This window comes from Squalius cephalus, assembly GCF_949319135.1.
Source record: "Squalius cephalus genome assembly, chromosome: 2".
NCBI classification, from domain to species: domain Eukaryota; kingdom Metazoa; phylum Chordata; class Actinopteri; order Cypriniformes; family Leuciscidae; genus Squalius; species Squalius cephalus.
In genome coordinates, this window is record NC_137123.1 from 62,208,790 (window position 1) to 62,226,716 (window position 17,927).

Genomic DNA, 17,927 nt, shown 5'->3' on the forward strand with positions numbered 1-17,927 from the left:
AAGAAGCAAGTTATATACACCTATGGCTTGATGGTGAGTAAATTATTGGATAATTTAAATTTTTGGGTGAACTAACCCTTTAAGAATATCTAATTGGACAAAAATATGTCTTTTTAAAACTATTTTTGCATATGTTTTTTATTACAATTTATATTTTAGCATCATCAGCCGTAATATAAAATGGTACTTTTCATGGAAAAGTTTTTCCATGGGGCACCCTATATAAAAGTAATAAATAATTTCATAATGTGACAAAGATAGAAAAATATCTCATATGGTCAAATGGAGGAAGTGCAATTTTATAACAAACTTTATAGCGCACAGTAACAGCTGAACGCTGGTTAAAAGCTGGTCTTATAAATATTTTTATTATTTTGTGTGTTTAGCAGGAGTCCACTTATGTTAGTTATGTTAGCTGGATTTGCAGCCCAATAAATGCTCCTTTTGGACTGAGCAGGAAGTTCTGAAAGTTACAGTATGTTTACACTGTACATCAAAGTCTCATATTAAAATATCAAGAATATGACTCCTTTCAGTCTACTCTTAACCTTTGACCTGCTCTGCCTAAAACTGGTTCTGCTGTCCTGTCAATCAAAGCTATGTTCTGTTCCCTCATCTTTGCTGCCATAAACTGATATTTTGTGTGTGTTTGTTTTTTGTTTCTTATAAAAAAGTCACTTATTAACTTTAGGAGGGTTAGAGTAAACGTTTGAAGAATCAGTCCAGCCTCTGAGAGGCAGAATTACAGCGAAGGAGTTTGTGATTTAACAGAACAAGCGCTCTTGTAATACTCAGAATTCGGGTGAATAATACAGAGTTTGTTCTTGGCATTGTAAAAGAATATGTACACTAGCACTGGCCTCTCCTATTCCTCTCAAAATGTATTTATGACGAACAAATCAAACTAATAAATAGTTAATAAAAGAGTGGGTGCACTGAGAGATTTCAAAAGATTAAAATAAAATGTCAGATAACACTTTATTTTCGATGGTCCACTTTAGATATTCTACTGACTAGAAGTAACTTTGCAACTACATTTCAACTTATTTTACCAACCCGAACCCAGCAGTCTACCAATACTCTAATACTAATAATACTTAACTCTCTGGTCCTGTTTGTGTGTTTGTCAAAAAATTACCCTTTTTTTTTATTATTATTTCAATGAAATGATTGTACTGTATTTTAGTTTGATAATGTTTTTTATTTCATATTTTGTATTTTTAGGGGATTCTATGTTACTAAATTATATTTACGCAGTCGTTTTAATTCACATTTATTCACTTTTTGAGCATAGACCTGAACATTTAATTTCCAGCTTAAACTTGCATGAATCTTGAATGCCTTGAAGAATTCAGTTTGGTCTCTTTTTAAAGACGACACTTGGCACAAACGACACAAATATATATATATAATAAATATATATATTTATGAAAAATGCACAAAAATGTCATTTTAAATTTTTATATGAAATATATATTTTCAAAACACATTTTACTCTAAAACTGTGAGAAAATCAAAGCCGTAAATCTAAACAAGTTGTGCTCTAAATTTGAGGTTGATATCTCAAAAAATGTACTTTAAAGGTACAATATGTAAGATTTTTGCATTAAAATATCCCAAAATCACAAGGCTAGTGTTATATGTTTTGTTAAGTTGATTACTTACAATATCTCAAATGTTTCCAACTATTTTTAAATCGTGAGAAAATTGCGATTTTAACCAAGGAAACGGGGCGTGTGATCAGGGGGGAGCTGGGAGTCGCCAGTCAATGGCGTCATATCCGCGTTACCCTCGGTTTCCGCTCGTACTGCGTGGAGTCCTGGACAAATGCGGAAGTTGTAGTTGTAGCGTCTATCAAGCAACAAACGTTAGCTTGTTTCTTGCAGTCGTTTAATTATTCTTTACCGATTGCAGCTGGTTCTGTCGACAAAGACAAGTCCCATAAACGTCAGCGTACGGGCATTATTGCTTTAGGTTTGTGTTTAGTTTATTGACATTGTTTATCATGTCTGGTGTTTATGGCCATGTAAATAAATATAGTGTGGCGAGCAGGACGAGGCCGAGGGCCGGGAGAGAGCGACACGAGGCCGGTGGCGTGATTACTGATGAGCGACACCTGCGCGACGCACCGGTCTCGTATCTCTCACAGAGGAGCGGAAGCATAAAGGGAAAGCGACGACAAGAGCGAGAGAGGACAGGCCTGAACTTGTGTTGTGTTTTGTTTTATTGTGACAGCAGTCGTCCGTGAGGAGCCCTGTCTTTTACTTTTGTTTTGTATTTGTTTTATTTGTATCATTAAAATATATTTGAATGTTCGCCGGTTCCCGCCTCCTTCTTCCCATAACATCTGAACTTCGTTACATATAGCATGTGTAACATAAAGATGAATCAGTATTTTGGCAAATGATGTGGGTATGTTCGAATGTACTTTTACAACAATTGTTTAGAACACGTAAAACTGTGCAGCGTTATCACAATGAATTCGACAAATACAGTAACATTATGATAACCAATTTAGTATTAATCCTTACAATTCATTTTAATGAAATAAAAGCATGTCATTAAACGCAACATTTATACAAATAGAACTTTACCTCATCCATGAACATGATTTTTTGATTCCCGTCTGACTGATTCACATCCACGGTGGAATTTAAAACGTCAGTTCCCATCATTCCACGCTCCATCACATCGTCATCAAGCTACGCCGTTGTTGTTGTTTGGAATGTAGCGCCCTCTAGCGGCAGAAAATCTTGCATATTGTACCTTTAAGTAAGATTTTGCTTGTTCGCAGTACCAAACGCTTCCACTAGATTCAGGACCATTATCCTTTTCAAATCATGTCCATGATTATTTAAAAAAAAAAAAATTTGTGTTCTCACAACAAGTGCCAAAATCTTTACCTTTACCTTTAAAATCTTTAAGTTTTGTACAATTTCAATGAAATAAAAACATAATAATAATTTAAAAATTCGGTCAAAAATGACAAACAGCACCAGAGCGTTATAGTTAGTATATAGAAAGTGGACCATCAATATAAATAATCGATCATTTATTTATATCAATAAAGTGCAACCAAATGTCACAATTCTCCTGATTGAAACTCTAATTGATTTATCAATGTTATCTGGGTTCGACATTTTAATTAAGTGATTTTAATATAACTTTTATAGATGTATAGCTCCTGGTTGAGATCCATTCACTTTGTTTCTCATCCCTCATTCTCTGCGGCACTTTTCCTCAAATATATGCAATATGAGTATGAGTTTATGCAGAAATATTAATGGAAAGACCCAATTTTATTCATTTATTTTCAATTGGTGCTTAGTGAACATTAAAACTGATCATGAGAATCTGACGAAAATAACAGAAAAGCAAAGATGTCTTACTAATATCAATACCAATCCTGTATAAAGCCTGTAAAATCATCTGTAATTGTATTTTAACTCAGACATCCCCATATCAACATTTAGAAAAATAAAAAGCTGTTGTCACTGTTGTTATGGCAACACAAAACCTCAAAAGAATCTGTTTGGAAAACAATTATTAAATGTAATGATAAAGGGTTAAATTCCTTCTTCATAGTGACCTTGTATGAAATGAGAATTTTTGTTGTTGTACTATTGCAGTGAGGAAATGATTGATACAGTGACACATCCACAATTTAATTTTGAAAAACAATTCACTGAATGCAACCAGAATTATGGCGAACACAGTTATGATATTAGACAACAGATAACAGGATTCAGTTAATGTCAAATCAAAGTGTTGAGAGGGATGATTTTAGAGGTCAACTGAAATGTTAAGCAAGCCCCCCCCCCCCCATTTTTTTTATTTTTTTATTATTAATTAATATATTACTGGCCAATATATATTTCTAAATGTATGCACAGCTTAAATAATTAAAAAAAATAAGAAAAGCTAAAATAAATGGTAAAATATACTTGAAGGAACTAGAAAATACACATCAAATCTTATAATACATTATGGGTAAATGCATTTTATTATATAAATAGATTTTGGACAGTATAAATATTTTTAGATTAAAAAAAATAAGTCATTTTAAGTATTTATTTAAATTCAGTATATTAGCAATATATTTTTGGAGATTTGTTGTGTATTATTGAATATATATATATATATATAAAATGACATGTTTTTGTTCTCTTTTTGTTATGTTTGCTGTGAGACTGACGGGTTTTAAAGCCGCTTGTGTGTTTTTATGTTCTTATGTTTACAGATGCTGCTTGTTCCAGAGGTCACATGTTCAAACCCATCATGATGTCACCACACTCCTTAATCCACACTTTCTTTGAGCTGTCTCTGAAAATCTCGTAAGATTTCTCAGAATTTCTCTCAGAGTTTGACTGACAGATGTCCTGAGAAAACCTGACGTCCACCATCAGTCACTGTCATAACCCTACTATCTGTACAAAATAATAAAAGTGTCAAGAAGACCTACAATTAAAAAGAAAAATAATTCAAATGTACTGACATGCTGATCATAAGGAAGAATCGGTAACACTTTACTTAAAGCCTTTATGTATAATGCATTATAAAGGTATTCATAATATATGCTATAATGCATTATATATTTTCATAAGTAATTATAAAAAAAGTTAAAATGCATTATAATATTTGCATTTGTTAATGGTTGTTTGTCATGTGCTTTAATGCATTATACTTTCTAAAGGAGTAACATAAATGTTATTTATCTATTACAATCTTCCATGAGTCCATACAGTGTATTATAAGGTTGCATTACAAGACATAATTAATAATGCATTAAAAAAACTTTAGTTTAATTTTGCTTTAAAAACCAAGCAAAATCTTACTTAAAGGATCTAACCTCAAATTTAGAGCACAACTTGTTTAGATTGTTTTTTTTTTGTTTTTGTTTTTTTACCAGGATAGTCCCATTGAGATATAAAATCTCTTCTTCCAGTGAGTCCTGGCCAAAATTTACGGCTTTGATTTTCTCACAGTTTTAGAGTAAAATGTGTTTTGAAAATATGTATTTCATATAAAAATTGAAAATGACATTTTTGTGCATTTTTCATAAAAATAAATGTTTTTTTTATTATTATTATTATTATTTACTTTCTTCACTTCAGCAATAATCTGCCAAGTGTCGTCTTTAAAAAGAGACCAAACTGAATTCTTCAAAGCATTCAAGATTCATGCAAGTTTAAGCTGGAAATTAAATGTTCAGGTCTATGCTCAAAAAGTGAATAAATGTTAATTAAAACTACTGCATAAATATCATTTAGTAACATATAATCCCCTAAAAATACAAAATATGAAATAAAAAACATTATCAAACTAAAATATAGTACAATCATTTCATTGAAATAATAAAAAATGGGTAATATTTTGACAAACACACAAACAGGCCCAGAGAGTTAAGTAAGTATTATTAGTATTATTGGTAGACTGTTGGGTTCAGGTTGGTAAAATAAGATGAAATGTAGTTGCAAAGTTACTTCTAGTCAGTAGAATATCTAAAGTGGAAAGAAAAAGAGATTTTGCATTTTTTTAAATTTGATAATTAATAGAATATCAGCAGAAAAAATTAAAGCACATTTGAAGAAAATTTGACTGTACAGAATCACATGAGCATCGCTTGCGTTGATTAATCACCGAGAAATGTGGATGATTTCTGAGTCATTGTACATCATGTGTTCCTTGTTTTAGTCGTGAGTTTGATCTTAAGCACAGTTCAGGGTGACCGGCGTGGAGGTGAAAGCAGATTTTCGATGACTAATTTGGTTGACAGGTACAAAGAGCAAAACATATGTTCCAAGTCTGACCGGTTTTGTTCAGGAAACAGAACATTGTCAAAGGTCAGAGATTTCCTTTTAAAAATGAATCGACACCCACAGTAGTCAGAAAACTTTTACATGAAAAAACACAGAAATTGCATTATGAAGACATGATTCAGAAACAATGATATGTTGTGGCAATGATACGCAAAATGACAATTCAGCTGTTGATGCAATACTGAGAATTTCTTCAGACCTTGCAGCCGCAAACTGATTGTTTTATCATTTCAAAATATTGAAAGGAAGTCATTTTTCAATGCCCAGAGAAGACTTATTTATTTAGACGCAATCTGTTTTACCATAAATATTCCGCAATATGAAGAACTAGAGAATTGGCCTCTAGAAAAAATACTTGGAGAAACACTTGAACTTGTGTTTTAAGCAGAAGACGCAGAAAAGAATCTTCTAGACTTTTATCTGAAACTCCTGCTGATGTGAAGATGAAGAGGACTGGACACTTTAACATTATCAATCATCCACAACACATTCAGGACTGATGATAATCGTGTGGTGCAATGCTTCAACTATCCACTGGGTGGCGCTTCACTGGTACGGAAGACTAAGAGGACATTCTTATTTTGCTTATTGTTTGTCATTTTCCTATCATCTCAACATAACAAAACAATATATATATATATATATATATAGATGCAAAAGCCTCTAAGTGCCATCTGAAATTTTCTTCTAGAATTAACATTTTTATCAAGCTCGTATATTTAAGTTCAATAACTTCACTTAAATGGCAATGCAAATTACCTTTTAATTGTCATTTAAGTGAAATTACTGAACTTAAATATAAAAGCTTTATAAAAATTTCAGATGGCATTTAGAGGCTTTTGCATCTGAACTCTTAATATATATATATATATACATATATATATATATAATGATCTCAAACTTTTGCATTCGAAAAATGTACATGCATAATGCAGTAAAACATTATAGTATTGTGTTTTTGTATTTCTGAAGAAAGCCACTGCACATTATAAATGTGTATATTGCATGCATAAAATATTGCATGTAATTTATTAACAAATTACGCAGATTATTAATTAATTATTAATTCTTATATATTCACATTATATTGCAGTGCATAAACAACAATTAACATCTACTTTCTATGAGTTTCAACTCATGTTGGAGTGAAAGGCAGACAAACTATAATGCATCGATATCGAGCTCATTTTCAAAAGGCATTCATAAAGCATGCAGTTAATATCTGGATGGAGAGGAGAGGTGAAGGAGAGGCGTTTCAGTTCAGATGGAGAAATGAATGCACCAAACACTGGTTTGCCAAATGCTGTAAAACACAAAGATGAAGAAGCCAATAGCCTGATGGATTGATTGTAGCTCACCCTAGTGGAAAACACTGCGAAGAACTGACAGATTGTCAAACTATGTGTTGTTTGAGTGTGTAAATATGTTGACTGTGTCTGACATAACAATAGCTGTTTTAAAGTTAATAACAAAAATTAATTAAAGAGTTCTTTGTGTGTATACCACTTTTTTTTGACCAAACGATTTCTCTACAGAAGCGTCCGACCTTAACTCAACCGACAGATGGCGCTGTTTCCCACAAATGTGAGTTTTAGGTGTGTTTTCATTTCCCGCCACTAGATGGAACTCTTCAAGCTGAGAGATGGATGACACAATTATTCCAGGTTTTTCCACTGAAAAGAATAGTGCATCATTCATCAGTTAACTTAGAAGAATGACTGCATTGTGTTGCTGTGAGGGCGTTCTCTGAACCATGTTACTCGTCGTCTTGTTTTAACTCCACAAATGCACGAGTTACAGACACACACACACCTGGATGATCCGCTTCCTCAGGGTTATAATGTGGCTTCACTCACGGGCCCAATGGGATGTTGATCAAACATCAAACATTGTGTTTTCAGTTAATAAACAGATGAACACTGGTGATGGTACAATCGCCTGTTTCCTTTCTGTTTGTGTGTGTGTGTCAGTGTGCTCATCCATCTGGTGTTTTATTGTCTGCTGTACAGGATTTCTATCCGTTCAGCTCAAATGAACTAAATAATTGCAGCACTATTTCGAGCTTCAGTCATGCTGATTATCTCAATCTACGCTAGAATGTTATTTTACAGTAATGGACGCTGATATTTAATAGCCAGATAATCTGTGCTTGAGCTGTTGATAAAGAGTGTTTATGTGTGTGAATGACTGTTTGCATTCAGGCCTACATCTGAAGTGTGACAATCATATTATTAAGAAAAGAACAGCTATATAAAGTTTGGGTTCGGGAAGATTTTTTAAATGTTTTTGAAAGAAGTCTCTTTTGCTCACCATTTATTTGATCAAAAAATACAGTAAAAACAGCAATATTGTGAAATATTATTACAATTTGAAACAGCTGTTTTCTATGTGAATAAATAATCAGCTTTCTATACACTTATTTACATACACTACCGCTCAAAAGTCTCTTCTGCTCACCAAGGCTGCTATAATTTGATTAAAAAAAATGCAATATAAACAGCAATATTGTGAAATAATATTACAATTCAAAATAACTGTTTTCTACGTGAATATATTGTTAAATGTAATTTATATCCTGTGATAAAAGCTGAATTTTCATCATCATTACTCCAGTCTTCAGTGTCACATGATCCTTCAGAAATCATTCTAATATGAAGATTTTCTGCATTTATGATTATTAAAAATGTTGAAAACATTTGTGCTACTGCTTTATATTTTGATATGTTTTATTTAAGGACTGATAAATAGAAAGTTTAAAAGAACAGCGTTTATTTGTAATTCTGTGACTTTTGATCAATTTCATACTTGCTGATTAAAATTAGCAAGTATATATATATATATATATATTATTTTATTTTTTAAATCTGACCCTCATGCACAGACCTCAACTTTTTGAATGGCAGTGTATATTATATGTTTTATAATTATAAAAAAAAAAATATATATATATTTTTTTTAATTCTCAAATAAATAAAGACAGATTTTCCATTATTTGTAAGGAAGTAACTTGGAAAACTGAATGAAAAATTATGATTTGATCCTTTTTGGAGCTTGACAGGCGTCACTATGAACTGTTTCAATTCTGTCAAATAAACAGGAGCATATGGGTCTGAAACAACATGAGTAAATAATGACAGAATTTTCTTTTTTATGAACACTATTACTTTCGTTGTAATAAAAAACGAAGCAAAAAAGAGCCCAGTTATTATCCTGGCTGAAGCTCATGTGTCTGTAATGTTCTCAGGTCTTGAGATAAACGTGCCTGACTCTCTCTCTCTCTCTCTCTCTCTCTCTCTCTCTCTCTCTCTCTCTCTCTCTCTCCCTCTCTCTCTCTCTCTCTGCTGACGTGGGAACCAGAGTTTCTCCGGATCAGCACTGCTGGATTGTGCAACAAATGGAATGTTTCGGAATCTTTAAGAACTATTCCATTGTTCACAGCCATGTGAGAAGGTGTCAGAGGTCAGAGGTCAACCACAATGGCTCATAAAGAAAGAGAGAAGTGACGACGAGCGTAACGGAAACAAGGGCAAGAGGACAAAGCTGGAGCCGTGCCATTTGACAAGGTCATTGAAAGCAACATGTAAAACTTGAGGTGTATAGCTCATTTTTTAGGATTAAAGGGATAGTTCAGCAAAAAAAATAAAAAAAATAATCTGTCATCATTTACTCACCCTCAAAAAAAAAAAAAAAAAAAAAAAAAAAAGAAGAAGAACAAACAATTTCTGGTCCCCATTTTCATAATATGGAAGTCAATAGGGACCAACAACATTCTTCAAAATATCTTCTTTTGTGTTCAACAGAACAAAGAAACTCATACAGGTTTAGAACAACTTAAGGGTGAATAAACTATGACAGAATGTTTATTTTTTTGCTGATCTATCCCTTGATTGATTTAACTGATGATTTACTGTAATGTTTTGAAGGTTATGATTGAAAGCTGTGTTTATCTGGCTGTGGCTGTGAGTTTGCAGGACGGTGAGAATTATGACACACGGTTCACAATCCATCCTGAAGTTTCAAGAACACACAGGCGTTGCACGACTACTAAACTGAGTTCAAAACACAGAGGGACAAGATGTTTAAGGAAAAGTGAGATCTCTTTAATATCGCAGACAGCAGTGAGATGAAGAGAAACATCTCAGACACCGTTAAACTTATGAGCAATAAAAGAGGAATTAACTTTGGCTAACACAAATTTATAAACAAGCGTTAATAGAATGTTTGTTCAAATCTAGTCTTTGGTAAAGCTCTCAAAACGTTCGAACAAAACATTTATACATGTTACATTTTTAAATGTTACTAACTGTTTTAGAATGTTCATTCAAAAGTAACATTGCAACAATGTTTGCAACAATCATAGAATGGAATGTTCACTTAACGGTCGAATAACCAAGAAAAAGGGTTTTTGAAACGTGTTTTTTACTCAGAGAACATTCAGAAATAACGTTTTCATAACTTAAAAAGAACGTTAGCAAAACTTTCTTTGAACATATATATTTTTTTTAGAACATAAATATTTCTTAGAACACATTTCTTTGAAATTCTGTGACTTTTGATCAATTTCATACTTTCCTTGCTGATTAAAATTATTATTTGAATTATTTAAATTTTTATTTTAATTATTATTCTGTGCATGGGGGTCAGATTAAAAAAAAATAATAATAAATTATTTAATATTTTATTTTTAATCTAACCCCCATGCACAGACCTCAACTTTTTGAATGGTACACTGTTAGAAAAATCTGTAGAAATTACAGTATTACTGGCAGCTACTTGCCAGTAACTTACTGTAGATTTAAATTGATGTTATTTACTGGCAACAATTTGTTCAAAATTAAATGAACATTAAACATTAACAAGTCTTTATCTTTACAGAATAAAACTAAAATAACATCCTCATGCAAAGCATTCTGGGAACCAAAATCTGAAGGAAAAAAACAGAAAAAGGTTGATGAAGATTTCTGGTTCCCAGAATGCTTTGCATTAGATTGTTATTTTATAATTTTATTCTTTAAAGACAAAGACTTGTTAATGTTTAATGTTCATTTAACTTTGAACAAACTGTTGCCAGTAAATAACATAAATTTAAATCTACAGTAAGTTACTGGCAAACAGCTGCAAAACTACAGCAAATTTTTTACAGTGTAGTGTATATACATATTTTTGTTAAGCAGAAACATTTTCCATGAGATTTTCCACATGTGATGTAACTTTAACACGCTGACACAGTCGTTCAGAATCAATCAGAAACATCAGGCATGTCAGCTAAAAAAGAGCTTATGCTGTTTGTTGATTACTTGGAAATTCGGTTGCATGACCAGCATGTATTTTTCCAGTCAGGATTTGACGCTGATCTCTGCTGGTGCGTTTTATATTAGTGGACGATGGCCTGAAAAGACAGAGCTTGTCATTCTAAGCTGTTAATCTCCTGAACTGAGCTTTACCGTTTCAGAACCAAATACAGTGGGGTCAATATAGTTCGGTCAAAACCATATCAATAAAAAACTGTGTTGATTCATAAGGCATTTGGATAGTGATCCACGATGTAGGTCTTCATGTGACTGAGGCTCGTAACACTGATCATCGTGTGTGTAAGAAGCCATACTGAATCAAATCTCTGTCTTTTAACACAGACTCACATGTAAACACAACACGTGTGTGTGTGACTGATTCCAGCATGATTTTACTATTTTTTATATACTACTATAGTATTTATTCATATTTTGAATTATAGCTTTTATTTTTATATTTTCATTTTCATTTTAGGTTGAATTTTAGCAATTTTGTTATGTGGTTTTGTCATTTTTATTAATTTTGTTTAGCTTTGGTTTATTTTTCATTTTAGTAGCTACTTCAACTTCATTTATTTCAGTTCATTTACATGGCGACACATCAATTTTGTATATGTTTTTCATCCAATATTCATATTTTATTTAATTTCAGCTTTATTTCAATAAACGAAAATGCTCATTGAATTCATGCTCATCAAATTGACATAAACTGACATAAAAATGAACAATAATGTTGCAATGTAATTTTATATAGGCTTCTTTTCCATGATGAAAGATTTCGTTTCATCAAATTTTGTGACAGACCTTAGGCCTTCCCTTCCCTTCATTTGCATTTATTATTTACATTATTTGCATTAATTTCAATAATATTCAGATTTCATTTGAACACTAAACTGTGATCAAGAAGAAGCCAATACCAACAGTAGGTCTGTCTTTTTACACGTGCTCACATGTAAACACAACACGTGTGTGTGTGTGTGTGTGTGTGTGTGTGTGTGTGAGAGAGAGAGAGACTGATTTCAGCATGATTTTACTATTATTTATATTTTGAATTATAGCTTTTACTTGTATATTTTCATTTTCATTTTAGGTTGAATTTTAGCAATTTTGTAATGTGGTTTTGTCATTTTTATTATTATTTTTTTAGCTTTGGTTTATTTTTTATTTTGTTTAGAAATTTTAGTAGCATTAATTTACATGGCAACACATCATTTTTGTATATGTTTTTCATCCAATATTATTTATTTTCAGCTTTATTTAAATAAACGAAAATGCTTCCCCTCCCCCTTACTCTGCCAAGCTAAGTACCGTAGTATTACCATGTTGTTGTTTTTTTGGAGATGGTATACCATAGTAATAAAGTGCTTTTTTGGACTGTATATGATACAGTACTCTATCTATCTATCTATCTATCTATCTATCTATCTATCTATCTATCTATCTATCCGTCTATCTATCTATCTATCTATCTGTCTATCTGTCTATCTATCTATCTATCTATCTATCTATCTATCTATCTATCTATCTATCTATCTATCATCTATCTATCTATCTATCTATGTGTGTGTGTGTGTGTGTGTGTGTGTGTGTGTGTATGTACTGTATATATATATATATATAGTATACACTATACACACATACACACAATGTTTTGGAGTTGAAAATTGACATGAAAATAATGTCGCAATGTAATTTTATATAGGCTTCTATTTCATGATGAAAGATTTTAAATCAAATTTTGTAACAGACCTTAGGCCTTCCCTTCCCTTCATTTGCATTTATTGCATTAATTTCAATAATATTCAGATTTCATTTGAACACTAAACTGTGATCAAGAAGAAGCCAATACCAACAAAAGATAACAGGCTTTTTTCTTTGGTGGTTGAAGATCAAGATCTCTGAAGAACACGTCTATGACTCCATCAGATGATGCGGTGAAGCTATTGCTGCTTTCATTGGCTCGTTCATCACGGTGTGTGTGTGTGTGTGTACTGCACTTCTCTCAGTGAACGGCTCTCCGGGGACCAACACTAACGCCCATATTGAGAGGAGGACCGCTGTCAGATATACGACTTCATCTGCAGTCAGCAGGATTTCTTTCCTCTGCAGATTGACACTTTCTGGGCACTGAAAAGCTTTTAGTTACATTTTAAGATGATGCATTGAAGCAATATTGTTTAGTACGCATTTTCTGTTCTGAGTGACTCCATAAACAGAAGGCAAAGATGGTTTTTATATTTACTTTTACATGAATTTGCTTGCATGTGCAAAAGTCTCTAGATACATTCATAAAAATAAAAGTTCCAAAAGAGGGTTTTCACAGTGATGCAATTTTTTGGTTCTTTCAGTGAAAAGTTATTACTTTTTTTTTTTTTTATGTAAATCACACTATGAGAACATTTTGTGAATGAAAAGAACGAATGTTCTAAGAACGTTTTGCTATTGTTCTCATTAGGTTATGAATGTTCCCTAAACGTTCAAAATGTCCCGTTTTAAAAACAAACAAGTTTTTATTTGGTTATGCGAATGTTAAGGGATCTTTCCATTGTATCATTCAGCAAACATTCTGGAACGAGCAACTATGTGTACTGTCTAAGGGTATGTCTTTTGCACCCACTCATACCTCCAGTCTATTCAGTATTATTAGAGTGGATTTATTCCGGTTTTACCGTAATTTACATTTAAAGACGTTTTATCACAAGTCAGGATACAATTACGGTTGTTCCACGACGGTTGTCAATTCGGACATTACTCCTGACAGCACACCTGACAATTTCAATTTCTGACAGACAGTACTCCCAGCATTGACTCGTATCCTTTGTTTAGACCTAAATCCCTGTATGATATCGAATCCTTCTCTTGTCGCCTTTTGTAAAAATGTGGATTTTGATGTGCAAAAATGTTACTCGGTCCAGATCCACACAGAAATCGAATTTGACGATAGGCGAACGTAAGGCTCTTAAGGAGCTCTCTATGATTGATGATATAATTATCCGCCCTGCTGATAAGGGTGGGGCTGTAGTGGTCCTGTCTAAAGATATGTATATCCTAGAGGCGACAAGACTATTAGAAACCAAGCACTATGAAAGAATTGCTAGTAATCCTTTGTCTGAACTGACCGTCATTTTTCATAACATTTTAACCCATGCCAAAAATTCGGAATGGATTACTGAGAGTGAAATGAAATATATGACAGTTGAACACCCATCCTGGGCTACATTTTATTTACTTCCTAAAGTACACAAACCCTAGCCTGGTTTAAACCAGACCATTCTCAGTAGTAACTGAGTTATGGTCTGGCAAAGCTTCATTAATAACTCATTTCCAAAGGGGCGTCACCAACGGACGTCGCTCAAATGCCTCTGGGCGCAATTGGATAGACCTAAAACCAATCAGAGCGATCGTCATCGTGTAAAGCTGCGTCCCAATTCGCCTAAGTTACACTACGCCATAAAAGTGTGTACTCTTTTTGTGAAGAAAAGGTATTTACTTTTGAATGTGTAGCAAAAAAAGTAGGCAAGCTTTGGGACATACTACTTCGTCATCTTTATCGGACGGATCTGTCGCTGTCAATCATCTTGTCACAGTTAAAATCCTCTATTAAATCTAATTTAATTTCCAACCGTTTCGGAGAGAAATGTAGTAGCACGTTCATCTGCCAGTGGGTCTTTCATGGAGACTGTCCTCATGTGTTTGCAATTTGAATATAATAATGCATTTAAAAGTTGGTGCACTTCACCAACGGACGTCGCTCAAATGCCTCTGGGCGCAATTGGATAGACCTAAAACCAATCAGAGCGATCGTCATCTTGTAAAGCCCGCCTCAACGTTTCTGATTAGTGCCGCGATTTCGACGGATTAGAAATGGCCTTGAATGAGCTCTTTGCCAGACTACTTGCAGAGCAAATCTAAATTTGCCGGAAGTTGTTCCTACACAAACCCCCTTTTGATAACCCCCCTGGGCGACCCATTATCTCGGGTGATGGTACACTTACTGAACCAGCGTCCAAGTTTGTTGATTTCTTTATTAAGCCTTTTGTTAGGACTCTTCCTTCTTTTATTGAGGATACTGTGAATGTCCTAAACAGTTTGTCTAATTTAGGTAATGTTGGGTCCCAATATTTAATTAGCATGGATGTTGAGTTTTTATATACCAACATTGACCACGAGGAGGGTCTACACGCCTTGAAACACTTTCTTTCTGATAGAAATGAGACCAGACCTCCTTCTCATTTCATTGTACAACTCACTGAGTTTATTATTCACAACAATGTTTTTGTGTTCATTGACAAGCTGTACAAACAGAAGATTGGTGTTCCAATGGGTTGTTGTTTCTCACCCAATTATGCTTGTTTGTATTTGGGGATATGGGAGAAGTTGCATGTCCTTAACTCGGTTAATCCTTTTTATCATTGTATAACATGGTATGGTCGCTACATTGATGATTTATTGTTTATCTTTAAGGGTACTGACACTCAGGTTCTGGAGTTTCACCAATACCTTAATTCCATAAATAGGAATATTAAATTGTCTTTAGAATACTCCAAAACCAGTATTGATTTCTTAGACCTAACCATTTCTATTGATCCAGAAGGGAAGTTACACACCACGATTTTCAGAAAAAAGACCTCCAGAAACACCATCCTTAGGGCTGACTCTTTTCATCCTCCATATCTTATTGACAATGTACCTTTCGGCCAATTCCAGCGGTTACGCCGTATATGTGACGATAATGTTGATTTTGACAAACAGGCAGATATTATGTCAGAACGTTTTATTAAAAGAGCCTACAAACCAGATATCGTCGCTCATGCACGTTCCATAGCTCAATCTCTGTACCTTTCTGATATGATTTAGAAGGGACGTAAGACAGATACTCAATCCCGCCCCTTTTTTGTCACACAATATAGTAGGGAGGCTAGACAGATAAAACGGATAATTCAGGATAACTGGGCCATTATTAATTCTGATCCTGCCCAGTGCCCTCCAACAGGTCTTTCCTCAACCGCCTTTATTTTCTTACAGAAGTGTCCCGACTCTTCGAGATAAGCTGGTACATAGTTATCTTCCCCCTGAGAAGAAGGAAAGTTGGCTTAAGAGACCTATTGGGTTATACTATTGTATGAACTGCCCCCATTGTAGTAATATCATTCCCTCGAAAACTTTTGTGGATTTTAAATCTAATAGAATATTCAAGATAAAAGATTTTATAAACTGTAACACTACATTTATTATTTACCGTTTATCTTGCCCATGTAAGAATGTGTTTTATGTAGGTCGCACTAAAAGATGTCTACGTGATCGTTTGGCGGAGCATAAATATGCCATTCGTATCAGTAGCCCCGACTATCAGATGGCCCAACACTTCTTACATATGCACAACAAGAATGATTCCCTACTAAAAATAGAGGTCTTGGAGCATGTGAGACTTTTGGATAGAGGTGGTTATAGGATCCGTATCAACCAGCGCGAGTCATTTTGGATCCATCAGCTGAATGCGCTTCGATATCCAGGTCTGAACGAGGACATAGAGTTTAAGTGTTTGTTATGATATGTTTTCTATGCCCGTATGTTGGTTTTGCCTTGTACTTATTTCTTTGTTTATGTCTAATACATGATACTTGTCTTATTTTCCTCTCCAGATAACCTATGTTGAGGGAGATTTCTTTGGAGATATTTTTCTTTATTTTTTCTTTATTGGTTCGCTATTATTTTCACCTGTTTGTTGTTCATTATGTTGGCTCGTGTATTTTTAAAATGACTTAAGCCATATAGTGGAGTGGCTAAGTGATATAATCGTTCAGTTTATGATACAAGCGTGAAAATTGGCATGAGCAGTCTCCATGGGTCACTTGACAAGAAAATTGTCCGAGCCACTTGAAATTTCAAGATTTTTCATTTTTCAAGATGGCCGACACCTTAGTGGAGCAGTTAAGTGATATAGTGGTTTATTTGGTGATACAAGCATGAAAATTGGCATGAGCAGTCTCTGATGGTCATTAGACAATAAGCCACCCACAGCTACTTGAAATTTCAAGATGGCGGCCATTTTTCAAGTTGGCCGACACCTTAGTGGAGCAGTTAAGTGATATAGTGGTTTATTTGGTGATACAAACATGAAAATTGGCATGAGCAGTCTCTGATGATCACTAGACAATAAGCCACCCACAGCTACTTGAAATTTCAAGATGGTGGCCATTTTTCAAGATGGCCACCACCTTAGTGGAGCAATTAGGCTCATGGCAATTTTCATGATTGTATCACCAACTAAATGATTTCTTAAGCCTTGAAAAATGGCCGCCATCTTGAAATTTCAAGTAGCTGTAGGTGGCTTATTGTCAAGTGACCCACAGAGACTGCTCATGCCAATTTTCATGCTTGTATCACCAAATAAACCACTATATCACTTAACTGCTCCTCTAAGGTGTCGGCCATCTTGAAAAATGGCCGCCATCTTGAAATTTCAAGTGGCTCGGACAATTTTCTTGTCAAGTGACCCATGGAGACTGCTCATGCCAATTTTCACGCTTGTATCATAAACTGAACGATTCTGCCAAACATAAGCACTTAGCCGCTCCACTAATACTAAATAAAGGCTTTTTAACTTTATCCTTCTCCTCATTGAGTGCCTGGGACCTGTTTTTCGTTTCTTTGGATTTTTTCCCTACCCCAAGAGCACCTATCACGGACCCAGACAGCGACATAGTGTCGGCCCAATCCGGCCCACATCTGGTACACTTGGATTCCACACGGCCCAGATGTGGGCCGGATCTGGAGAGACACTATGTTGCTGTCTGGGGACTTTATGACTTTACCT